Here is a 27,287-nt window from a genome sequence, read left to right as displayed (position 1 = left end):
AAGAAACAACAAGGTGAGCAGAGAGAACAGACAGAGACAACCTCTTTAGCCGCCATATGCTTACCTGATTTTACCGCCGGAGGTATTATTCATCAGCACGCCACATCTTCTTATGCCGCACCTGTAAGAAAAGGAGAAAGCAGCAAGTTTAATCCTTGGCATTATTTACCAGACAGTGTTGGGTAACACAGACTTTTATTTACCGGAGCGCTTTCAGCAGTCAATCTTCTTATTGGGTCAAAGTTGCAAGATAAAAGAGGAATTGGGCAGGAGTGAATTCCAGACATTTTGAACTCTTACGAACTATATACTTACGGCTCTTCGCCAGGACCTTTTGGAGTCAGGATTCGTCTACAACTCTTTCAATATCTTCAGGCCAGTGAAGTAACTGGTCATCAACGCGTCCCTGCGTGCTTCGCAGGATGGAGGGCTCATCCTTCAAGAATATAAAGTGAGATTGCTGAGAGGGCACAGAGGTGATTAGTGGGGAGGACAGTGTGGGAGCTATCACTTGAATCCACAAGTGGCTAAATCCATCTCTCCACTTGTAGGAGAATATTTCTACGGGTCAAGCAGACAAGATTAGGAGGGCAGATCCAGTCAGTCATGGCTGCACTATGCATCACGTGGGTGGAGACCGCAGCAGTCCGGGTCCGACCGATGCCCCTGTGGGAGCCAGGTGAGCGTAACACAGGGACTGGTTGAGGGTTCAATAACACCCAGATCCAACATCTTGGCAACCTCAGCCTGGATGTGGTTCTTAACAGTGTCTGGCATACGTTAGCTCCTGCTTTTGACAGGCACGCTGTCACCAGTGTCAATCTCATGCTTACACCACGGTGTAAGGCCTGACATCAGTGAAAACAGAGAGGCATACTGCTGGAGCAAAGTCCTGCAGGCCCTCTGCTGCTCTGTTGTCAAATCTGGAGAGAGATGCACTCCCTCCACTGAGCCATCCTGAGGGTTGCTATACAGCAAATCAGGAAGGGGCTCACTCTCATCCTCTTCTTGCTCTGAACCTAGCAAGAGACATGAGACTTCTGCTCGCCTGTGGAAAGGCTTGAGCCTATAAACATGTAATACCTGAGGGGCCACCCCTGGGATTCTCATGTCAACCAGATAATTGACCTCGCCCATCTAGGAGATTATCCTGAAGGGTCCAGTCCATTTATCTGCCAATGCCCGAGGCTTGGTAGGCTCCATCACGAGAACCTCCTGTCCGGGAGTCCAATCCACTTGTGATGCTTTAAGGTCATGCCAGTACTTGTTCAATTCCTGGCTGGCCTTGAGATTCACTGTTGCCTGACCCATCATCTGTGTCATCCTCTGTCTCAGGCCAAACACATAGTCCCCCACTTGCTTGGCGGGTCCTGAAGGGGTGGCTTCCAAACCTTCTCTGATCAAGGCAAGGGGCCCCCTCACGGGATGTCCAAAGAGTAACTCAAAGGGGCTGAAACCAACACCCTCTTGAGGTACCTCTCTGTAAGCAAACAGCAGGCATGGCAGGAGGAGATCCCATTTCCTCCTTAGGGGCTCTTCCAAAGCACCTATCATGCCCTTGAGAGTTTTATTAAATCTCTCAACCAGACCATTGGTCTGGGGGTGGTAAGAGGTGGAGAACTTATAGGTTACTCCGCACTCTTTCCACATGGTCTTCAAGTAACTAGACATGAAGTTGGATCCTCTGTCAGAGACAACCTCCTTGGGGAATCCAACACGGGTGAAAATGCCCAGGAGAGCCCCTGCAACCACCTTGGCAGTTACGGTCCGAAGGGGTATAACCTCAGGGTACTTGGTTGCGTGATCTACCAAGACCAGGATGAACCGGTGTCCACCTGAAGTGGGAGGGTCCAGGGGACCGATAATGTCGATGCCCACCCTCTCAAATGGTGTGCCAACCACTGGCAATGGCTGCAGTGGGGCAATGACACTGCCTCCAGTCTTGCCAGACAACTGACAAGTTGGGCAGGTCCTGCAGTGGGACTCCACTTCTACTCCCATCCGAGGCCAGTAGAAATGGGCAGAGAGCATCTGCTTAGTCTTCTTGGTACCAAGATGACCAGCCAAGGGCACCTCATGCGCCAACTGCAGTAGGAAGGGACTGTAAACCTGGGGTACCACCAACCTCTTAAGGGCACCAGGTTCAGGCTTAGTGGGCTCACTAACAAGGAGCTCACCCTCCCAATAAATCCGGAATGTCCTAGGCACTCTCTCTGTCCTTTACAGAAGTCTGCCCGGGAGGGTCCCCCTTCAGCTAACAAGCATTGAAGATCGGGATGATCCTCCGGGTTGAGAACCTCTCCCACAGGAGAGTCTTCTGGCTCTTCTCCCACAGGAGTTAAGACGGGGTTTACCACTGGACCCAGCCCGTCCGGAGCATGGTTCCCAATGGGTGCTGTAGGAACAGCAGGAAGAGGAGCTCCCTCCACAGAGGTGGCCTTCTTGTTCTTCCTTGGTCTTGCCTTAGGCCGCGCCTTTGGCTCGGTACCTGACTCACAGCCAGACCCGAGGTCACCTGTGACCTAGTGACCGCAGCAGCAGTCATGGGAAGACCATCCAAGATCAATCCCAACTCTACTAGATCATTACCTAACCGAAATTTAGCAGGGACATTGTCCTGAACCAGGACAGGAAGCTTTGCTGTCTCGTCTCCAATTACGAGTGTGACTAAGGGTACAGGCGATAATTTGGGAGGCCCACCAGCTAACCTGGTGGTTCTCAGAGGAGCACCTACATAGTCCTCTGGCTTGAGCAGGGTCCTGTCCACCACTGTCATGCTTGCCCCAGTGTCTCTCAAATCAGTAGAAGGCTGGCCATTCAGGAGGACACTTCTCAGAAATCTACGGGTGTTCTGTGGAATAGTCGCCAGTACTTCCGCGTACTAGTCCCAGGCCCCAAGGGACACTAAGGAAATCTCTACAGGAGCACCAAATGTGATCGCTGTAGAGGAGGGGGGACAGTGGCCTCCACCTCAGACATGGGGTAAGGGTAGGTCAGCTGACAGTCTGTACTCCAAGTGCCTTACCTTTACACTTGGAGTCACCCCTCTTGTGATCCAGAGCCCCACAATCCCAACAAGTGCCGGGAGTGCGGGGTACGCTACTGGAACCACTAGGAGCCTGCTTTGCAGCAGGTGGACTACTACTCTTATTCCCACCCAGAGATGACTTATCCCCACTAGATTCTTGGGTCTTAGGAGAGGAGGGTTTAGGTTTACCCGACTGACTGCTTTTGGGACTCCTCAGCTTTCTGAGAGGCCCCCTTTTCTTTGCCCTTGTCCTTCTCACTGCAGTCCTTAGGGGACACCCGGTGGGAGACCCACTTGTCAGCCAGCCTACCCAGCTTAAAGGGATCCAAAATGTTCTGGTCAGAAACATACTGACGCAGCTCCGGTGAACAGGCTTCAGAAAAATGCTCAAAAAACAACAGGTGGGACAATTCAACAAAAGTTTTCACCTTGTAACCATCAATCCACCCCATCATGTTCATGTGCGCAGCACTCACCCAGTCAACCCAAGACACATTCTCTCTTTTCTTAAAAACTTTTACAGGTATTGGGTAGGTGTCTTGCCAAACTTGGCAATCAAAGCAGACTTCATACACTCATACTGACCCCTTTCTTCAACACTCAGCTTCAGAATACAGTCATACCCAGTCTGAGGCACTCTGCTTAACAAACACTTAGCCCAATCTCTTTTGTCAACATCATGAATTGCACAAGCCATTTCAAAAGGCTTTAATCCATTGGAGGATATCAGAACCCTCCACAAACACACCAACCAAATCTTTCATAAACTTGGTGGCTGGGGACCTGCCACTCTCAACTGGTTTAGTTGAAGTCTCCACTCTAGCTTCCTCTAGCTGGATTCTTTGGTGCTCAGTGTCCCTATCTTTGAATATCACTTGCTGTGCCAACTCCTCTCTCTTCAACTCAGCTTCGGTTGCCAACTTTTTGTATTGAAAGGCTAACTGTTCCTGTTGTAGCTCCAATTTTAAAAGTTCAATTTTCAGGGCCTCCCCTGAAGAGCAGTGCTGGGGTTCGGAACAGAGGCAGCAGGAATGGTGGCATTCCCAGAAACAGATTCAGTAGAACCCCCAGGGGCAGAGTTCTCATTGGTTGCATTCCCCCCCTCATCAAGAGTTTCACCATCAGTCTGGTAGTCCAACAGGGCAGCTATCAGCTCAGCCCTAGACTTATCCACAAAGTCTAACTCCCTGGCTTCACAAGCCTCTAAGCTCATCCTAGTCAATTTACCATTTGCAATAGACTCCATTGCTTGTAATGCAGTTATTTTGTATACAATAAAACCTTAATTTAATAAAGTGCAGATATTTTGTAAGTGGCACGGTTATACACTGATTCTTAAAACCATAAGCATCCCACTGCTGCCACCAGTGTAAAGACTGGAGGGGGGTGTCTGTATTTCTGCTCTTTATATGTTAGAGGAGAGGCACAGAGGACCCCAGCCAAGATTCTCTATTCAGTAGCAATGGACGAGCAATCAAGGCCTAGCTTCTCGGGAGGTGATGCAGGCTGGTTCTTAAGTACAGTGTAGTCCCCGAAGCTCCACAAAGAAATGTCCACACACTGTATTACCAAAACCACAGTCTTTATATAATTAATATTCAAAGGTATGTACACGATCACAATAACGCACTTTGTACTCGGAAATCAACAATGATAAATATATACAATTCTAAAGTGGTACCACCAATGTTATCGAATATCATTAAAGTGCATCAACTGTACGGTTAAAATGTCACACAGATCAATAACGGGGAAACCAGCAATAGAGATAGGAAGGAAAGCAAGATGGTTGAAACAATAGGCAGAGTACTAGCCTCTAACCTTAAGCACAATTCTGTGTGGAGATCCCCCCACCTGGGCAACCTGTCAAATAAAGATATATAGCACAAGCCCAGTCGTCCATATATTGTTCAATAGCCTTATTTCCTCCTAGAATGTTTTACCCCCCCCCCCCAATGTACCTGGTGGAGTAGAGTTCTTCGAAGACCCGTCGACTTGATCCTTCTTGAGTGACTCCCTTTCAAGCAGGAGCCTCGGATCGTCGAGAGGCGTCGAAGATGGTGAACTTGTCGTCGACGGCGGCAATGAGAAGTTCAAGGGTGCCGAGACCACGACGTCGATCCAGGCGGTGCTCGTCAGCGACATCATGCGAGGATGAGATGTGCGGGGCACCTCGGCGATGGATTGTTCAGGACCGCAAAGAGTTTCAGAAGAACTGTGGCCCAACAAGGGCGTCGAGTCGTCGAAGTCTTTGTGGCCTTCAGGTGGCGGGAAACCCACCGGCGGATTCCCCTCGGCACGTTGGTCGTCCTAGACTTTCTCCGGCAGGACAAAGCGGTCGACGTTGCGGACAAGGGAGTCCTTGGATTCAAATGTTCTTAGGCAAAGGAGCGGGCGGCTCCGGTCGTCGGCGGCACGGCGTCAAGTGGTCCCCACGGCTGTGCAACACAACTTCGACGGGCCTCCAGCGGTTACACAAACCTGCGAACCCTGGTCGACGTCAATAGACTTCGACAGCAGCGAAGTCCGGGTGCTTTGCTTCGTTCTCCTCAGCGGTCTCGTCTCGGGTCGGCAGCCTTTCGAGGGTCTGACTTCCAGGGAGCTTCAGCAAAGGTTAGTGGTGCTTGATGGTCCCTCGGAGCACGGGAAGAGGGCGCCTTACCAGGTCCTCTCTCGGATCAGTCCTTGACGAGTCCGGCAGCTTTCAGATCAGGTCGAAGCAAATGCAACAGCAAGTCTTCTTCCAGCTGGGCGTCGAGGATCAGCAGTTCCAGTTACTCTTAAAGTGTAGACACATCTTCTGAACAATTTCCAGTGGTGAGAGGTCCCCAGATATACTATCTTGTCTCTCATCCACACTGCTTGGTCACTCTCAGCAGCCAATCATACAGAAGGGCATTCATGCAGTCAGTCAGCCAATCAGGTGCACAGTGCATTCAGGCCATCCTCCTCCCTCTCAGACACTCACAACAAGGAATGTGGATTGGGACAAGTACCCAGCCATTCAACACTACACACTGCATTCAGGCCAGTTTCGGGCCGGGCTGTCTCAGTCTTTGTCTCTCATACCAGAAACCAGACAGCCACAACAAGAAGTGCATATTGGTCACACACTCCATACACCCAGGCCCCACCCACAGGGCGTACCCACAACATACAGTCACTGTGAAGGCTCCAGTCAGTCTGAACTGGACTTCACAACAACACCATATATGGAACTTCCACCCAACAGCCAGTCAGGGGGAAGGGACAGAGTCAGGGCTTCCCAGGACTTTGGGAAACAAGGTAACAGGCAATAGAAAGCAAGAGGCCACAGGGGCCATCTTGTTTTCCATCAGGAATCAACTGATTCCGATGGCAGGGCCTGGGTATCCCAAAATGGAGGATACTCAGTGCACTTGTCAAATTCAGCATGGAGCTGCCACCAGCCCATACCCTGCTCTGCGGGCCACCCACAGGTGCCCAAAAGCATACACTAGGGGCACAGGGTTGTAGCCCCATCCATGGGTGCCGTAAGGGTATCCCATGGGTCTGTTCACCAAACCAAAAGAGAGAGAGCTGCACCGCCAGGAGTCCCACATGAACTCCTGCACGGAAAACATGACAGAACACACAATAAAAAGACAGTAAAGGACAAGGATACGGAGGCCCTGTCCCTCCGATGCATTTCCAGCATCACAGTCGCCCCCCCCAGACTGAGGTGGAGGGTGCCTAATCTCCCACGAGATAGACACCCTCATCCAGACGGTCAACATACCTTCTGGAAAGGCCATCTGCATTATCGTGACTCTTCCCTGGTCTGTGCTCTATGGTAAAGTCTAGCCCTTGCAGGCTAATGGACCACCTGAGCAGTTTCGGGTTTTTACCCTTCATCTGCATAAGCCACTTTAGGGGCTTATGATCTGTTTGGACCTTGAAGGTAGACCCCGTAAGGTAGGGCCTAAAATGCCTAAGGCTCCAAACTATACTGAAACATTCCTTCTCAACAGTAGCCCACCTAAGTTCTCTACCCTTGAGTTGTCTACTGATGAAGATGATAGGATGTTCCCTCCCTTTGTCATCTAACTGGGGCAAGACAGCTCCAATTCCGGTGTCGCAGGCATCTGTCTGGACGATAAAAGGGTCAGCTGTAGTCAGGCGCACACAAACAGGTGCCCTACACAGACTTTCTTTCAAGCCATCAAAGGCCCTCTGACAGTCTTCCGTCCAATTAACCTTCCTAGGTTGTTTGGGGGAAGTCAGAGCTGTCAGTGGTGCAGCTATGGTTCCATAGTCCGCCATGAAATTGCGATAATACCCAGTGAGGCCCAAAAAGGCTCTCACTTGGGTTTGAGTAGTGGGAGTCTCCCAGTCCTGTACATCCTGTACCTTACTGGGGAGAGGTTGGATTTGACCCCCTCCTACCTCATGACCAAGATATGTGACATTCCCCTGAGCTATCTGGCACTTGGTGGCCTTGATAGTGAGGTTACACCTTTTCAAGGCCTGCAACACCTTACCCAGATGTGTCAAATGCTCTTCCCAAGTGGAACTGTAGACGGCAATGTCGTCTAAATAAGCCACACAAAAGGCTTCCAGCCCATTAAGCGCATGGTTGACCAATCTCTGGAACGTGGCAGTGGCATTCTTCAACCCAAAAGGCATGACCCTAAACTGGTAGAGTCCCTCTGGTGTTGAGAACGCCGTCTTTTCCTTGGCATGGTCCGTCAGAGCTATTTGCCAATAGCCTGAGGTGAGGTCAAAGGTGCTCACAAATTTGGCAGCACCTATGGTGTCCATGAGCTCATCAGCCCGGGGCAATGGGTGCGCGTCAGTTTTGGTGACGGCATTGACTCCTCGGTAGTCCACACAGAACCTCCATTCCTTGGTACCTGCCTGGGAACTTGCCTTGGGGACAAGGACCACGGGACTGGACCAGGGTGTCATGATGCATACCCCTGGGCATCCAGACCACGTCCATCAGCCCCGGGAGCAGGCATCATGTTGCCTTGAGAAAACCCAGCAACCCCTGTTAGGGGCTGTCTGGATTCAGTCCTGGCACCTATGGCGCCAGGCTCATATGGGACATCAGTCCTGGCGCCATAGGCGCCAGGCTCATAGGTGCACACTTACCAGAAGCAGACCATGCTGCAAGAAAATCCAAACCCATGTGAGGCCTAGAAGGGACTACTTTACCTTAGGGACTATTTTGTTACTCGGGTGTGGTCGGGGAGGAATGCCTACCTGGGACTACTTTGGAGGCTATTTAAACCACGCCCGAAGAGCAGCACACGCTTCGCATCCAGCAGCGTAACGTTCACCGTGCCAGCAGCAGCATCCAGCCTTCTGCGACACCCGCCTCGAACCTGGAGCACCTTGAAAGAAGGAAAGAAGCAAAGGTTAGAACAAGAGTATGACCTGAGTTCTTACCTGATTCCGGATTCATCGCATATTCAAACCAGAGGAAAGACTTTGTTTTAAATGCGGCGCATCGCAGCAGCAGCGCCGCGCCATACTCACCGTTCCACGCAGCATTTCTTCGATCCGCCGCTGTCTCCATCTTTACATCGCCGAATTCCGGCACCTAAGGGGGACAAGAAACAACAAGGTGAGCAGAGAGAACAGACAGAGACAACCTCTTTAGCCGCCATATGCTTACCTGATTTTACCGCCAGAGGTATTATTCATCAGCACGCCACATCTTCTTATGCCACACCTGTGAGAAAAGGAGAAAGCAGCAAGTTTAATCCTTGGCATTATTTACCGGACAGTGTTGGGTAACACAGACTTTTACCGGAGCGCTTTCAGCAGTCAATGTTCTTATTGGGTCTAAGTTGCAAGATAAAAGAGGAATTGGGCAGGAGTGAATTCCAGACATTTTGAACTCTTACGAACTATATACTTACGGCTCTTCGCCAGGACCTTTTGGAGTCAGGATTCATCTACAACTCTTCCAATATCTTCAGGCCAGTGAAGTAACTGTTCATCAACGCGCCCCTGCGTGCTTCACAGGATGGAAGGCTCATCCTTCAAGAATATAAGGTGAGATTGCTGAGAGGGCACAGAGGTGATTAGTGGGGAGGACAGTGGGGTAGCTATCACTTGAATCCACAAGTGGCTAAATCCACCTCTCCACTTGTAGGAGAATATTTCTACTGGTCAAGCAGACAAGATTAGGAGGGCAGATCCAGTCAGTCATTGCTGCACTACGCATCACGTGGGTGGAGGCAGCAGCAGTCCGGGTCCGACCGACGCCACTATGGGAGCCAGGTGAGCGTAACAGAACGCGAAGCCTACCAAAAAAAAAAACCACCCGGGCGTTATGGAAACCTCTGAAACCGATCAACTAGCCCAACTGTTAGGGGAACTTAGGGCAGAGGTGCACTCTGCACACCAAGAGACTAATGCCCTCAGGAGAGAACTTATTTTGTCAAAGGAACGCACTGATGATCTTGCTAGACAACTGCTGCAAAGCCAAGCCGCCCAAACACCACTACCTGGACTCGGAGGGAATCCAACTCCTGTCTCTTCGAGCAATCCTGTGCAAGTGGTTCTACCAGGGAGCATTCCTTTAGTTCCACCCGAACGTTTTGCTTGGGACCCGAAAAGGTTCGCCGTGTTCATGAACCAGTGCTGCTTGCACTTTCTATGCAGACCAGGAGCTTTCCCAAACGACCAAGCCAAAGTAGCCTTTGTACTATCGTACCTTAGTGGCAGCGCAGCAGATTGGTCAATCCCGCTGGTCAACCAGGATGACCCTCTTCTTCAGGATTTTCAAGGTTTTCAATTGAGCGTGGAAAAACTATTTGCCAGACATTCACAGGGTCAGGCCCTGGATAACAAACTTTTATCCCTACGACAAGGCACTCAGGATCTGCTAACCTATATCGCAACCTTCAACAGGTTAGTGGTGGAAACCGGCTGGCCAGAGGAGAAAAGAATTACTTTATTTCATCGTGGGCTTCGGGGTGAACTCAAAGATGTTTTGGCCCAAGTGGTGAACCCACCCCAGGATTGCACAGAATATATAGACTTAGTAGTCCAGTTAGACCACCAACTCCAGAATCGAAAGGCTGATCGAGCTTAATTCGAGAATCGAGTACTGGTCAAACCACATGTTACCTCCAAAGGAACCGACACATCAGAACCCATGCAGATCGGGGGGGTTAAGGGACCCTTAACAAAAAAATAGATAGAAAGAAGACGACAAATGCAATTGTGCCTTTATTGTGGGGCTTCAGGACATTTTCTAAGGGATTGCCCTATTAAACCATCCAAGAAAGTAGCCGGAATAGCTGTTAGAAATCAAACAGAGCCTGAATCGGGAAACGACCACGCCCGACAAGCGTAGAGGTCCGCTTGCCGAGCTTGAAGAAGGACACTCAGACCTCGCATCTAATCATACCAATGGTCCTCATTGATCCAAGACTCCCATCACGTATGCACGCAGAAAGGGCATATATCGATAGCGGGGCCGTAGGAAACTATATGGACCATAAATTGGCTTCTGGGATGAATCTATCTCTCTGCAAAAAGACCGCTCCGGATGTCGTCACCACAGTCGATGGAACTGAAATTGCCTCAGGGCCTGTAACTCATTCCACTACAGAGATGACATTGCAGGGTCAGGACGGGAATCGAGAGACTATTGTGTTTGACTTAATCAAAGCCCCACAGTTCCAAATAATACTGGGGATACCTTGGTTAGAAACACATAATCCTTGTATTGATTGGCAAGAGAAGAGAATAACCTTCCCGGATTGTGCACACACCTGCTACCCGGAAAAACCCTTGAACAAAGGCCTGGCCACAGTCACTACTCCAGTCGTGCAGTTACCTCAGGAATACCAAGAATTCCAGGACGTTTTCCAAAAAGAACAGGCAAATACCTTACTGCCACACAGATCATACGATTGTCAAATCGACCTCATCCCCGGTGCACAACCCCCATGTAGCAGAATCTACGCCCTCACGGAACCCGAAAACCTGCACCTATGACAATATTTAGACCAATACCTTGCTAATGGTTTCATTCGTCCATCCAAGTCCCCTGTTTCCTCAGCTTTGTTCTTCGTGCCAAAAAAGAAAGGTGACCTTAGAACGTGCATAGTGTAAGAGGATTCAATTCAGCACTACAGCTAAGTTAACGCCTAGTCTAGAATACTGAATGAAAACCCTTATTGATATATCTTTATGTCCAGTTCATGCGTTCTGGATGACTACCCCTATATAACACCCCTCTGTTGGAATCCCCCTGACCCCACTGAGCCAAGAAGTAGTTCTGTTTTGCAAGTTTAAAAGGTTTATTTGATAATTTAAAATATATATATATCACACTTTATAATAAATTAATAATTGAATAGCACACTTAATCTGATATGATAAAGATCAACAACGGAGAATCTGGCACTAGCACTTCTTATAATCACTAATGAGTTGACATGAAATGGATAAGGTAGCACACTGGTAAATAGGAACAAAAGTATAATGTGGTAGAGGATGCTTTAGTAAGCTCAGGTGGATGCAATATTCAATGAATGCAGTACAGAAAATACTCAATATGATTTCAACCAAACAATGTAATCACTTTTCTCTGGCAATCCCCTCCCCCCCTTGATGCAAGGCAAGGAAATGGAAGGAAAACACACAGTTCTCAGAAATGCAATCAATGTAAATCAGTTCACCCCAGCAAGCTTACACTACAGAAAACAGATAGGAGTTTTGAAAACACAGGCAAAATGCTTTGATATGTGCTAGCAATAGATGAGAAATATGCTGGAAATGCTTTTAATTCCCTTTCAGAGGTTCAGGGTGAGTGGTATCTAGTTAATATTAGTCCAGGCTCACACTAGCAATGATGCAGGGATAGTTAGCAGGTTAAACGAATTTCTGGCAAATGGAAGGCAAGCAGCAGAAGTTTTTACATGTGAAGAAATTTGCAAATCGCGGTAAAATTCGCGAATGCGTGTTCCGCGATTGCGGTAAAACTATAAGGGGTAGGAATGCGGTTCTAGGTTCATAGGAAAGCCACGATTCTAAGCTTTCAGATAAAAGTTACTGCAAGTCTCTAGCCCAAACGGTTACAGAGTTATGACTGATTTAATAGAGGTCGTTTTTGGTTTTGCAAATTTTAAAAGCTCAAAATGACAAGTGACAAATTTTGCAGCTAGAATGACAGGTGACAGATTTGGATCTATCAGGCAGTTCTAATTAGGTTAAATAGATTGAATTATATTATTTTAACTAAGAGATTGGTTCTGCACAGTTTTCTAGGTACTCACACTATATTCTTGAGTGAAATGGGCCTCGCCATGGATCTGATCAGGTTTTAAACTCGCCTCTGGTCTCTGCACTTCACAGTGATCTGGGTCAGCTCTCTCTGGTTCTCTGGTCTGGGTCTCTAGTTCTGGATAGATTGAAGTCTCTAGGTTGGCTCTCTGGAGGTTTGATGGAGGTAAGTATGGATTTTTCCGGCAGAGCGTCCCGCTGCAGATGGAAATGAAGGTCCCTATCTGTCCTGTCTGTCTGCTTTTATGTGTTTAGAATGTGGGTGTGTTCTAGCATCACTGACCCTACCTCTCTCTCAGCTTCTAATTGGTCAAACTTCCATTTATCATTTGATTGGGGAAGGAAGTGTGTGTCAGCGTGATGTCATCCATTTATGATCTCTTGAAAAACCTCCCCTGTCATCTGTGCGCACCCAAATCTATATATGATCAAAATACATATTTCAGAGTTACACAGTTGTTTGAAATTACATATACATGGTGTGGCTGAATTTAGCCATGTCTCTGTCCAAATCTGCTGTTTCTAAGAGCTTGCATTCAGAAATGGCAGATAATTGACTTTTTAACTGATTTTTCACTTTCTGACATTGACCCAACTTTACATACATGTGTGCAGGGAGTATGGACATTAACTGATGAAGTTTCAGATTTTTAACATGCATACATTTAGAGTAATATCCACTTTTCCGCTAAAACCCCCCTGAACATACCACCGGTTCTAAAAACCTCTTAAACTGTGGGCAGAAAAATCACAAGAATTATGGTATCATTTATAAAATTTTCACATGTCCGCTCTATGAGTTATTCATCTTTTTAGAGTTATGTTCTGGCTCCAAAGGGGTGTGGTTTCCTCTCAGCACAAGGTAGAAATACTGGTTTTTCCAGTTCTGCCAAGCCAGCTTGCTCTCACAGGCAGTGCTCCTCCCAGCTTCTGCCAAGAGGAAGCTACATTTTACGACCGCTGTAATAAAACCTTTGCATGAGTCAAGACAGGCTTTGTTCAGAGCTCCTGTAGAGCACAGGTAATTCAATTATCAGATAGATGGCATATCCTTAGTGTGAGCAGCAAAAGGGCAGCTAGGCCTGGGAACACAGCTGTGTCTCAAGTTTCACTCCTGATGGGGGTAGTTGCCAGGCAGAATTCAGTTCCTTAAGCCAGACTTTCAGCTAACTGTCATGTTTTTTGTTGCTTTTTAAATTAACTTGCAATTTTACACATGCAGCTAGAATGCTGATTCTAAGTGCAAAACTATGACATTTCAACAGTTACAAAGGCATGTGACACCAAACATAGGTCACTCATTTAATCTAAACATTTTCGATTTTAGTGTCTTTAAATCCAGTGCAACTTAAACTGCTGACTCCATAGCTCAGCCAGTTTTGTTATAAGCATTGTTCTGGGCTCTTCATTTCCCAGATTTTGTAGGCACACAACACTCCATTCTACCAAATGTCTGCTGGTGTCCAGTGAGTTTTTAGATGTGTTGCAATGTTTAAAATAGACAGTTTGAGCCTGCCTTCAGAGAAGCACAGGGTGGTTTTAAACTGCCGGCTTTTGGATAGTGGTGAGTACTGGTACTGCACCCATTTTTGGGATTTAAGAAAATGAATTCCCAACAATTCTAGGTTGCATTTGGCAATCAGCATTGCCATTCCCAATGGTTTCAGACTACTGTGCGGGTAGTCCAATGGTGGTTTTAAAGCGCTTTGAAGCTAACCGGCGCTACTGTTTTTCCTTTGGCAACCCATTTCCCTCATGGCAACCCGGCCTTTCATTCTCGCACTGGTGGGTGACAAGTGAGGCAACCATTTTGGTGTGCGCACAAACTGCGCAGCTTTCCTGGATTTCGGCGCACATGTGGGTTTTCTGCCATCTTGAATTTTCTAAGCCCACAGCACCAAATGTTGTGGCATGATAGCTTAAACGTGGGTCAGGACACCCAACAAGCCCCCCCACGCGACTGCACTTTGAATTTGAGTCGATGGGGAGTCGCGTGCCCAAGGGTTTTGACCCACGCACCGGTCTGTCCGCATAATCTTCTTCCTCTTCTGTAGATGGCATAGTTCAGCATCTTCTTCTCCATCCGGTACTGATCGATCAGTTCTCCTCGCCGGTCCTGATGGGAATATTGGGCGGTCCACTGGGCCCATTGGATCTTCGTTCCCGGTCTCCGTATCATCCTCCTTGGCCCGTCTTCAGGTTTTCTTTCTCCTAGGACGACAAAGGAAGAGCGGCAATACCTACTCATAGACTTTTTCCACCACTGTTGAGATAGTGGGGCAGCATATGCATTTCATCATCACGAAACATTACATTCTTATTTTGAAAAAATAAAAACAGTATAACTAAGAGACAGTTTCATGCAAATCACAATATTTTAGAGACTAGATGTGGTATGTTTTATGATTGGAACAGAATTAGTCTGAGACAGTACCCGCTAGGATTCCAGAGGATTCCTCCAGTTGTTGCAGAGTGTGCCTGGGATGGCAACATTTCAACTGGTTTATGTGGACCCACTTGTCTTCTCCCTCTGCCAAAGGACCTTTGGGGATGTGGATTTTGTAGGCCACAGGGGAGATTTTGTCTATGATCTCGAATGGTCCCTTCCATGTAGGCAAAAATTTGCGCTGCTTGGCCTGGTTCCTTTGGAAGTTGTATAGATAGACCCGGTCCCCCACCTGATATTCCTTCCTGGAAGTTTTCAGGTCATAGTGGGTCTTCATGCTATCAGCTGATCTTTCTAGATTCCGCTGAGCATAAGCAAAAGCATGTTGGAGGTGTTTCCTTAAATTCTCCACATACTCATGAGTGGTGGAGGCATTTATCAGTGTCTGCTCTTGGGTCCTGTAGAGCAAATGCTGAGGAAGCACCATCTTGCGCCCAGTCATCAACTCAAATGGTGACATTTTGGTTGCAGATGAAGGGGTAGATCTGATGGCCATTAGGACCAGAGGTAATCGGATATCCCAACTTGGCCCAGAATCTGCCACAAACTTCTTTAATATGCTCACAATTGTCCGGTTATATCTCTCTACTGCCCCAGAAGAAGCTGGCCGATAAGCAATATGCAACTTCCTTTTGACCCCCAGTATCTCCCACATCTTTGTCATTACTTCACTGGTGAAGTGGCTACCTCTGTCTGACTCAATCCTTTGAGGTAGACCAAAACGGGAAAAGATGTGGTTAATCATCAAGGCAGCTGCAGTTTCTGCCTTGCAATTTGGGGCTGGGAGACATTCCACCCACTTGGTAAACAAGCATGTCACAGTCAACATGTACTTATTCCCCCTAGCCGAGCGAATCACAGGGCCTACAAAGTCGATTTGTAAATCTGACCATGGCAGTGTCATTCCCCTCTTTTGTAAAGGCGCCCGGTGTGTGAGGGATGTCGGCTGAAATTACGCACACACAAGACAACCCTTCAAATATTGGTTGAGGTCCTGGCCCATGTGTGGCCAGTATGCAACCTCTCTTAAGATTTCCAGTGTTGTGTGAAACCCCCTATGACCGGCAGTGGCCGCATCATGGGCGTGACTTAACATCAGGCTTCGGAATGAGGTAGGAACCACCCACTGATCGTGGCCAGCTTTGGATTTCCTTACCAACAAACCGTCTTGGATCCGGAACATTTTTGGACATTTCATCAACACTCTTAGGTCCTCTTTCCCAATGTAATCGGTATCCGTCAGGGGAAAGTTCTCAGGGTCCTCAAGGTGCTGGTAAAATTTACCAATTATTGGATCCCCCTTCTGAGCTGTAATCAAATCAGCATCAGGGGTCTCCTTACTCCATTGTGCAATTGAAAGGTCGTTGTGAGCATTTGTCTGGGACCTAGTGATGGCAGTGACCTGGATTTCCCCCAACAGGGACTCAATCTCAATTAGATCCCCTTGGATGGCCCCGGTTTTGGCCAGCTGATCAGCTAAGTCATTTCCAGTTTTGTCTGGTCCCTCTACTTTGGAATGACCCTTGATCTTTTTCCAGTAGATGGTCATCCCATTCGATGTGACCAGATCATCAATGTTTTGGATCAACTTCCCATGTTTCAAGGGTTTGTTGTTAGCACATAACATGCCTCTGGTTTTCCAATTAACCAGGTGCTCCACGAACCCGTTCCGTACATAATCCGAATCTGTGATTATGACCAGTTCGTGGAGTTGATGCTGGACAGCAGTGAGGATGGCCTGATGCACAGCCATCAATTCTGCCACCTGACTACTTCGGGGACCAATTTTGTATCCAGCGGAGGGTTCTGGGGACTCATTCACCCATGCATTCCCTACGCCGGCCACCAGTTCTTTCTCCCCGTTGTTGTCAACATGGTAAGAGCATCCATCCACATACACAGTGGGCATTCCCTCACACTTGTCTTCTTCAAAGACTTTGTGTGGGGAATTAAGGTATGCCTCCATGTTGTCCTTGATTTTCAGACTTTCGTCCTCGAGACAGTTTTCTCTGGCACAATCATGCAAGTCAGCCAGACCTTGCGCGAGGGGACTCTTCTTGTTTTGGCCATATCTGACCTCCACAGGAAAGCCTTGCATTGACAGAATCCAGGAAGTAATTCGGGAATTACTCACATTTCCGGCCCGGATTCTGTCACTTTGGAGATATTGCAGAGGCTGGTGTGGAGTCTCCACTATGATGTGTTCCCCCTGGATAAACGGGCGGTAATTCTTCAATGCCCACACCGTTGCCAGGAGTGCCTTCTCACAATCGTTGAATTTTTCCTCCACAGAGGATAAAGTTTTGCTCGCATAGGAGATTACTTTATTGACCTTGTCATGCTTTTGGTATAATACTGCCGTCAAGCACGTATCAGAGAACCCCGTCTCCAGGAAGAACTCCTTGTTTCTGACAGGGTAAGCTAGGCAAGGCGCTTGTGAGAGGCTTCTCTTGAGTTGTCTTACTGCCTCGGATTGTTCTGGACCCCATTCCCACTTGACCCCCCCCTTCAGGAGATGAATCAGGGGTCTGGTGATCTCTGCGTAGCCCTCAATGAACTTTCTGCTGTAATTAGTCAGTCCAAGGAGGCTCCTTAGTTCCCGCAGAGTTGTGGGGTCTTTCAGTTTCTGAAGTGCTTCCACTTTCTTTTCCTGGGGACAGAGGCCCTGAGGAGTAATCTCATGCCCCAAGAAATTAACACGGGTTCTACACCACTGTGCTTTCTGAAAGGAAAGTTTTGCTCCGGCGGCCCTCAACTGTGTCAGAACATAACGGATCTCCGCTATGTGTTCCTCCACAGATGAACTTTTGATGAGGACATCATCTACATAAGCCAGGTTACCCCTCGCACCCAGGTCGGGCATGGCCTTATGTAGGAAAATGTTGAATTCATTGCCGGAGTTGAGGTATCCGAAGGGAGTCCGGGTCCATGTGTACTGCTGGCCCCCAAAGGTAAAAGCCAGTTTGTATTGGTCCTCCCTGCTGACAGGCACGGTCCAGTATCCATTGGTCAGGTCTATTGCTGTGAATACCTGTGACCCCTGGATCTGGGCCAGCCCTTGGTCAATGTAGGGCAGAGGCCATCGGGAAGTATGGACCCGTTTGTTGAGCTCCCTAAGGTCGGCACAGAGTCTCCACTGGCCGTTTGGCTTCAATATTCCCAGCACCGGATTATTGAAGGTGCTGTGGACTGGACGGATTATTCCCCGGGACTCAAGGTTCTTAATTATTTCAGTAAGGGACTCCATTGATGCGAGAGGCAAGCGATATTGCTTCACAAACACAGGAGTCATGCCAGGGTCCGTGGGGATTGTTGTTGTGTGGATGTCAGTGCGACCACAGTCATATGAGTCTACCGCAAAGAGATCTTGGAAATCCAAGAAAACTTGTTTCAACTTTTGCTTTTGTTCCAGAGTCACACAGGCATCAGCTAGGTTGACTCTCTCTTCCACCATCTGCCTGAAGCCTGGAAAGACTTCTGGTTTGGCTATTTCCGCGGCCTCCTCCAGCTGGGTGGAGAAGTCCCTGGTCAGAGTGCTGATTTGGACCGGAGGCTTCAGGTGGGAAAGGCAGCCCTCATGTACCTGGAAAATCACCTCATCCCTCCTGAAGTCACACGTCACATCTTCCTTACCGTAGGGGCAGGAAGTGTACACCAGGAAGTTCCCCCCATGCCGGGTGAAAATCCTGTCTGGTGTTGTATTGTCCTCACTGTCACTGTCAACACAGTCCTCGGGGATTGGTCCTAACAGTTCATTTACAAGATCAATGGAGAAATGTCGGTCATCAACCGCCATTCCAATAATGGTGCCTGCGGCTAGAGTAATACTCTTTAAGTCGCTGTTATCCACCTCTATTAGAATGGTGTCATGTTCTATGTTGACTAATGGAGTTGGGTTTACCCCCAACCCTTGCTGTTGGAAAGAAGCATTTAGATGTATGTAAGCATCAGGGTTTTTCAACTCTTGTCCCCTTTTAACTTTCACTTCCAGGGAGAATTGTCGGGTCCTTTCTGGGATGGTGACTTCCTCTTTAACCTGAATTTCAACTGCATAAGGTAGCAATTGAGCTGACCTAAATGCTTTTTCTGTATCATCAAAGCCCATGGGATTATCCGCTAATCGGGACCAAGATTTGAAGTTTATTAGGTCCAAACTAATGGCAAAGCGATTGAGAATGTCACTGCCTAAGTAAAAGGCGGCAGTGACGTCTCGCACGACCCAACAATTATGGACTATGCTCTTGTTGCCAATGGAGATTTTGAGCATACACCTGCTTGGCAGGAGATGTTTTGAATTGGGTGCTTCCAGGTCCATTTCCCATTTGTCTATCAGTTTGAAGGTGGGAATGGCTGGATCTTTTGGAAGTTGGCGAAACATGGCTTCGCTGATGAAGCTCTTACCGTTGTTCACACACACTCGAGCGAGAACAGAGTCCTTCCCATCATTTAACTGAACAGGGATGAACAACTGCTCTCCAATTTGCTGAATATCAGCCAGGCTTTGAGCTGATTTCACATCTTTCTGGACTATAGGAGTGGGAGTTTCAGATTGTGGATTGGTATAGAATTTCAAAGTGTTTCCTTCCAGCGTGGAATACCACTTTAGACTGGAAGGAAGGTTGATTTTCAGAAATAGAGAGGACCCCCCATCACCAGTCTGTTGTCCTACTGCTATGACTGTCACGTCTGGAATTTGGTTGTTCTGGAAGTGAAATTCTACTTGGTCAGATTTTTGTTCAACCATGTGGCAGGTGCCGTTTAAACTAACATGGTTGACACCCTGTTTTAATTTTATCGGTCGGCTAGTCTGGGTCCAGAGGACCTTGTTTACGCAATCTATTAGGGGTGACAACCTTCTCAGGAGGTCATTCCCTAGTAAACAAGGGGTGCCCTCTGGGGTCACAACTATGACCGGGTGTTTCAACTTGTGTCGCCCAATTTTAATGTCCAAATCTGCCGTCCCCTCGACGGGAATTTCCTTCCCGTCAAAGTTCTGCAATTGTCCAGGAAGAGAGGTGAGAGGAATTTGGTAATTCTCTCCCCTTCCTGCATTCAGTTCATCAAAGGCCCTTCTGGACAGAAGGGTAGCTTGAGATCCCGTGTCCACCAGTGCCAAAATTGTACCCTGCCCCTGTACTCGGACCGGGGCATAATATCTTCCCTCCTTTTCCTCAAGGGGGCTCAGATAATGTACATTTTTGGACAACTGGTGGGCTAATTTTCTGGTTTTGGACATCGCTAGCGAAGAGATTTGGGCAGAATTCTGTGGAGAGCCTTGGGAATCTGAAAGAAAAAGTTGGCAACTGGAGATCAGAGCCATTGTGGGTTCCCCTGGCTCCGGTTCTGGGCTGCCCCCCCCTTTTTGGAGGCAGTCCCCAGGATGGGTTTGAACCAGGGGATTTTCTTGCTGTTGGTTCTGGGATGAGATGGTGGGCGGCGGTAGCTCAGTCTCCACATCTCCCCAGTCTGGATTTGCATCCCTAGGGACCCATTTTTCTTTGGGGGGAGTTCCCCCCTCTCTGAAGGAGAAGATCCTTTTCCCAGGATCCTCTGCGGATCCCTCTCCCTCAAATTGGAAGATCTGTACCTCCTCCTCAAACTGAGTCTGTTTGGGTCTTTTGTTTCTCCTACCCCCCCTCTGCTCCTTAGGAGGCAGACTTTCAGGGGCAAGAGATTTCGTTTCCGGTTCCTGGGTTTCCAGGGGCTGTTTACAAGTGAGGAAGGAAGCTTCCTCCAAGGCTTTACACCCCCCTTCCCTTTGTGCCTCCTCCCTGGGAACCGGTGAGTTATCGGGGTGCTGCCCCCGTCATTGTTCTGGAGCACCAGGTCCAGAGTTGGGTGCGTTCTGCGCCGGCACGCCCATCTGAGGGTTCTGCTGAGCCCTCAGTATGTGACCCAGATCCCGCGCCATGTTTTGAACCTGGCGCTCTAACTGGGAAACCCGCTCAGGCTGATACGGGGCCCTGTTTTCTCCCCTGGGCTGATCCTGGGAAGGGTAGCTGTCCCTTCTTTGGTAGTACCCCTGGTTGGGAAGATTTGGGTACCCCTCCACCCTTGGCCTCCCCTCTCCCGGATTCAGTGGTCTGGGCTCAGGGAATTGGGGAAAGAAGGATGGATGGTTTTGGGGCTGAAAGTCGGGAGGATATCTGGGGAAAAAGTTCTGCCCAGGGTTTGGTAAATTTCTGCCCTCCTGTGGGAAGTTTGGAGGGAAGTTCCCTGGGTTAGGTGCTTGGCTGGATCCCCCCCCTTGGGCTGGAGGAGTCCACACATAACCCAGGATGGGTCGATTTCCCTTGTAACGGGGACTTACATAATCAGGAGAGCGAGGGACCCCATTTGTGGGGCTGCCTCCTTGGCTCCCTGTCTGTGACTGACCCGAGGACCTCCTGGGCCTAGCATTATTAGGTGCAGGTAGGTTTTTAGGCCCCCCCATCTCCAAATCCAAAACGGGGGTGATCTTTACCTCTGCCACCTTGGCAGCAGCAGGGGTGCTGTTGGCTTTGGGGTTTTTCTGGGCATTACTTTTGCTATCTATCGGTTTCTGCACCTCATAGATCCGGGTAGCCTGTTCAATGACCCAGTCTAAAGATCTTTTCTCGTGAAAATCCCTCACAAGCTGGGTCATGATATATTTGGGCAAGGCATGGAAAAACGTATTAATAAATTCCCTGCTATCCGTGCGCACCCTTCTTGTGGTCTGTGCAAAAGCACGCTTTAACTCCTGCACAAATTCTTGTGGGGCCTGATCCTCCCCACATTGCAAATTGTAGGCTGCCTTGCGAGCCTCTTGAGGATTTCTGTGAACAGAAAAATGTTTCAAGATGGCCGCCTTATAGGTGGACCATCTTAAATGATTTTGGTCCTCCAGCCCCGCAAAGAAACTGGAGTATTCCGGGGAGAAGGTCCACTTTACATATTGAATACAGCTTTGGCTGTCCTTCAAATGGAAAGTCTCCATCATTTGTTCAAACAGATCTAAGTGCTCCCAAACAGAATACTTAGCGTTCTTATGGTAAGGCGTGATGACGCTCCTGATCGCCTTAATCTGCTTTAAGGGGTCCTTAAGCAAGGCCCTTTTTGCCTTATTGGCCCTTTTGGTTCGGGTAACCCTTGTCCATTCGTCCTCGGACTCAGAGGCACTGCTCCCAGAGGTTCCCGTCTGTTCTTCCAGGTTTTCCCGGATTCTGCGAGCCTGGGAATGGCTGGCAGAATGTGGGGACCTGGTCTCCTGTGTCCTGCGCAGTTCAGAGGAGTCTTCAGATTCCTCCTTGCTGCCAGGATTTGATGGGTACCCCCTCCACTGACCTAACTGGGCAGAGGTTTTCAGGATGCCCTTAATGGGCCTACTCTCCCGGGGTTCCCCATTGAACTGTACTGTACTTGGGTGCCCATACCCGGATGCCCACCCCTCCATTCCTGAGTGGTACTGGCCTATGAGCCCCATACTCTTAGCTGGATAGTAATCTGCCATCCCTGTGGCCCTGTGCTCATGTGCGCCAGGGGACATGGGGGTGGCAGAGTCCAGGGACTGAGAGGTATGAGGGCCTCTGGTACTAGGGCTCCTGAGGTTATGCTCCGGAGTTTCCATTTCCCAGCGAACCTCATCTCTATCCGCCCCTGCTCCCTGTTGCAATGCAAGAGCCTGCATTTGTGCCTTCAGTTCCTCAGTTAAGGCCTTACTAGACTATCAGTCTCTCCTGCATCGCTACCTGTTGTTGGAGCCTATCATTGTGTTGACAGAGGGCCTCATTTTCCCTCTGTGCTTCCTGGTTGGTCCTGGAGAACTGGGCCAGTCTTTGCTGCAGGAGGGTTACCTCCTGAGCTGTGTCCCTATTGGCCTGCTCCTTTCTTGCTAGAGCATCCTCCACCCTCCTGGTGTGCTCTAACAAGTTCTGGTGTTCTTTTTGGAGATCACCCAGTCCCTGGTGGGCCAAGTGATTTTCTTCCATTTTTCTTTTTAAATGGCAGACTTCCTGGCCTAAGGCGTCTCTTTCCTGACTAAGAGCCTGCATTTGTGCCGCCAGGTCGTCCCTCTGCCTTTGAAGGGCATCAGCTTTCTGGTGTTCTTCATCAAACTCTGCCTGGGTATCCAGGTCTTTCAAAATCAGCTTGTTGCTCTCTACCTTCACTCTATCTAGCTGACTTTGCAGGGTGGCTACCTGCTCCGTGCATGCCCTGTTAAAGTCTAATTGTTGCTCCAGCTTTTTCTGGCTCTGCAGTAAGGAGTCCAAACTGTCTTGGTGCTCCTTCTGCAGGGCCAGAAATCTGGTATCCTTGTCAGCCTTTTCCTGTTGCAGTATATCCATATCCTCCTTTATTTTAGTGATGTACCGTCTGCTGTCATTTTCTGACTCCTGGCTCCTCTGCAGCCTCTGCTCAGAAGAGTCCAGATCAGATTGGGCCTTCTGTAATGCCATCTGTTGCCTATTTGCCAGATTTTGGCTTTCAGCACATCTATCCTGCATGTCTCCCACGTATAGGTACAGGTATGCTGCTATCCTGGCAATCTTATTGTGTTCCTCTTTGGCTTTAGGAGCCATATATAGTTCACTCAGGGCCACATGTAAGGGACCCTGATCTCTATATATATCTGACCCTGTTTCAGTGACCTGTCGCGTGATGGCCTGCAACCAGGCATCCTGGCCCTGCTCAGCCCATTCACCTCTCACAAATAGTTTATGTAAGAAGTGCTCTCTGGCTATTTTCATATCTACCAAGGTCGTCATTCTAGAGATTGGTCTCTGTCCTGACTTACAGAAGTTAGTATTTTATTTTTGCAGAACAGAACTTTTCTTGGAGTGTCCCTTTTGAGGAATGCTTCACAGCGTAATGCAGCGTGGTGATCCGACCGGATGTATGTATCCCGTCAGTTAGCACACTGTATTAAGCTGCACAAATGGTAAATCTAACCCAACGTCTCGGCTCGAGCCCCCAATTTGTAAGAGGATTCAATTCAGCACTACAGCTAAGTTAACGCCTAGTCTAGAATACTGAATGAAAACCCTTATTGATATATCTTTATGTCCAGTTCATGCGTTCTGGATGACTACCCCTATATAACACCCCTCTGTTGGAATCCCCCTGACCCCACTGAGCCAAGAAGTAGTTCTGTTTTGCAAGTTTAAAAGGTTTATTTGATAATTTAAAATATATATATATCACACTTTATAATAAATTAATAATTGAATAGCACACTTAATCTGATATGATAAAGATCAACAACGGAGAATCTGGCACTAGCACACTTCTTATAATCACTAATGAGTTGACATGAAATGGATAAGGTAGCACACTGGTAAATAGGAACAAAAGTATAATGTGGTAGAGGATGCTTTAGTAAGCTCAGGTGGATGCAATATTCAATGAATGCAGTACAGAAAATACTCAATATGATTTCAACCAAACAATGTAATCACTTTTCTCTGGCAATCCCCTCCCCCCCTTGATGCAAGGCAAGGAAATGGAAGGAAAACACACAGTTCTCAGAAATGCAATCAATGTAAATCAGTTCACCCCAGCAAGCTTACACTACAGAAAACAGATAGGAGTTTTGAAAACACAGGCAAAATGCTTTGATATGTGCTAGCAATAGATGAGAAATATGCTGGAAATGCTTTTAATTCCCTTTCAGAGGTTCAGGGTGAGTGGTATCTAGTTAATATTAGTCCAGGCTCACACTAGCAATGATGCAGGGATAGTTAGCAGGTTAAACGAATTTCTGGCAAATGGAAGGCAAGCAGCAGCAGTTTTTACATGTGAAGAAATTTGCAAATCGCGGTAAAATTCGCGAATGCGTGTTCCGCGATTGCGGTAAAACTATAAGGGGTAGGAATGCGGTTCATAGGAAAGCCACGATTCTAAGCTTTCAGATAAAAGTTACTGCAAGTCTCTAGCCCAAACGGTTACAGAGTTATGACTGATTTAATAGAGGTCGTTTTTGGTTTTGCAAATTTTAAAAGCTCAAAATGACAAGTGACAAATTTTGCAGCTAGAATGACAGGTGACAGATTTGGATCTATCAGGCAGTTCTAATTAGGTTAAATAGATTGAATTATATTATTTTAACTAAGAGATTGGTTCTGCACAGTTTTCTAGGTACTCACACTATATTCTTGAGTGAAATGGGCCTCGCCATGGATCTGATCAGGTTTTAAACTCGCCTCTGGTCTCTGCACTTCACAGTGATCTGGGTCAGCTCTCTCTGGTTCTCTGGTCTGGGTCTCTAGTTCTGGATAGATTGAAGTCTCTAGGTTGGCTCTCTGGAGGTTTGATGGAGGTAAGTATGGATTTTTCCGGCAGAGCGTCCCGCTGCAGATGGAAATGAAGGTCCCTATCTGTCCTGTCTGTCTGCTTTTATGTGTTTAGAATGTGGGTGTGTTCTAGCATCACTGACCCTACCTCTCTCTCAGCTTCTAATTGGTCAAACTTCCATTTATCATTTGATTGGGGAAGGAAGTGTGTGTCAGCGTGATGTCATCCATTTATGATCTCTTGAAAAACCTCCCCTGTCATCTGTGCACCCAAATCTATATATGATCAAAATACATATTTCAGAGTTACACAGTTGTTTGAAATTACATATACATGGTGTGGCTGAATTTAGCCATGTCTCTGTCCAAATCTGCTCTTTCTAAGAGCTTGCATTCAGAAATGGCAGATAATTGACTTTTTAACTGATTTTTCACTTTCTGACATTGACCCAACTTTACATACATGTGTGCAGGGAGTATGGACATTAACTGATGAAGTTTCAGATTTTTAACATGCATACATTTAGAGTAATATCCACTTTTCCGCTAAAACCCCCCTGAACATACCACCGGTTCTAAAAACCTCTTAAACTGTGGGCAGAAAAATCACAAGAATTATGGTATCATTTATAAAATTTTCACATGTCCGCTCTATGAGTTATTCATCTTTTTAGAATTATGTTCTGGCTCCAAAGGGGTGTGGTTTCCTCTCAGCACAAGGTAGAAATACTGGTTTTTCCAGTTCTGCCAAGCCAGCTTGCTCTCACAGGCAGTGCTCCTCCCAGCTTCTGCCAAGAGGAAGCTACATTTTACGACCGCTGTAATAAAACCTTTGCATGAGTCAAGACAGGCTTTGTTCAGAGCTCCTGCAGAGCACAGGTAATTCAATTATCAGATAGATGGCATATCCTTAGTGTGAGCAGCAAAAGGGCAGCTAGGCCTGGGAACACAGCTGTGACTCAAGTTTCACTCCTGATGGGGGTAGTTGCCAGGCAGAATTCAGTTCCTTAAGCCAGACTTTCAGCTAACTGTCATGTTTTTTGTTGCTTTTTAAATTAACTTGCAATTTTACACATGCAGCTAGAATGCTGATTCTAAGTGCAAAACTATGACATTTCAACAGTTACAAAGGCATGTGACACCAAACATAGGTCACTCATTTAATCTAAACATTTTCGATTTTAGTGTCTTTAAATCCAGTGCAACTTAAACTGCTGACTCCATAGCTCAGCCAGTTTTGTTATAAGCATTGTTCTGGGCTCTTCATTTCCCAGATTTTGTAGGCACACAACACTCCATTCTACCAAATGTCTGCTGGTGTCCAGTGAGTTTTTAGATGTGTTGCAATGTTTAAAATAGACAGTTTGAGCCTGCCTTCAGAGAAGCACAGGGTGGTTTTAAACTGCCGGCTTTTGGATAGTGGTGAGTACTGGTACTGCACCCATTTTTGGGATTTAAGAAAATGAATTCCCAACAATTCTAGGTTGCATTTGGCAATCAGCATTGCCATTCCCAATGGTTTCAGACTACTGTGCGGGTAGTCCAATGGTGGTTTTAAAGCGCTTTGAAGCTAACCGGCGCTACTGTTTTTCCTTTGGCAACCCATTTCCCTCATGGCAACCCGGCCTTTCATTCTCGCACTGGTGGGTGACAAGTGAGGCAACCATTTTGGTGTGCGCACAAACTGCGCAGCTTTCCTGGATTTCGGCGCACATGTGGGTTTTCTGCCATCTTGAATTTTCTAAGCCCACAGCACCAAATGTTGTGGCATGATAGCTTAAACGTGGGTCAGGACACCCAACAATAGACTACCGCGCACTAAATCAGATTACGGTAAAAAACCGGTACCCATTGCCTCTGATCCCCGAATTACTAGACCAAGTAAAGGATGCTTGTATCTACACTAAGTTAGATCTCTGAGGAGCATATCATCTGGTACATGCAAAGAAAGGCGACGAATGGAAGACGGCCTTTCGCACTAAGTATGGATTATTCGAGTATCAGGTGATGCTCTTCGGGTTGTGCAATGCACCAGCAGCCTTCCAGTATTTTATGAACGATGTCTTTCGTGAACTCATTGACGTCTGTGTTGTCGTATACACAGACGATATCGTTGTGTACTCCTCCTCAGAATCAGACCATGTTAAGCACGTACGTGCAGTCCTTGAGAAACTACGCCAGCACAAGTTATATGCAGAATTGGAAAAATGTGTTTTTCATGTTACTAAATTTGAATTCCTTGGAAATTATCTTGACTCCAAAAGGAGTCCGAATGGACTCACGAAAGGTGGATGAA

The sequence above is a fragment of the Ambystoma mexicanum genome, chromosome 8 (genome assembly GCF_040938575.1).
Source record: "Ambystoma mexicanum isolate Mex_15411 chromosome 8, UKY_AmexF1_1, whole genome shotgun sequence".
NCBI classification, from domain to species: domain Eukaryota; kingdom Metazoa; phylum Chordata; class Amphibia; order Caudata; family Ambystomatidae; genus Ambystoma; species Ambystoma mexicanum.
Note: the sequence above shows the minus strand (reverse complement) of the source record.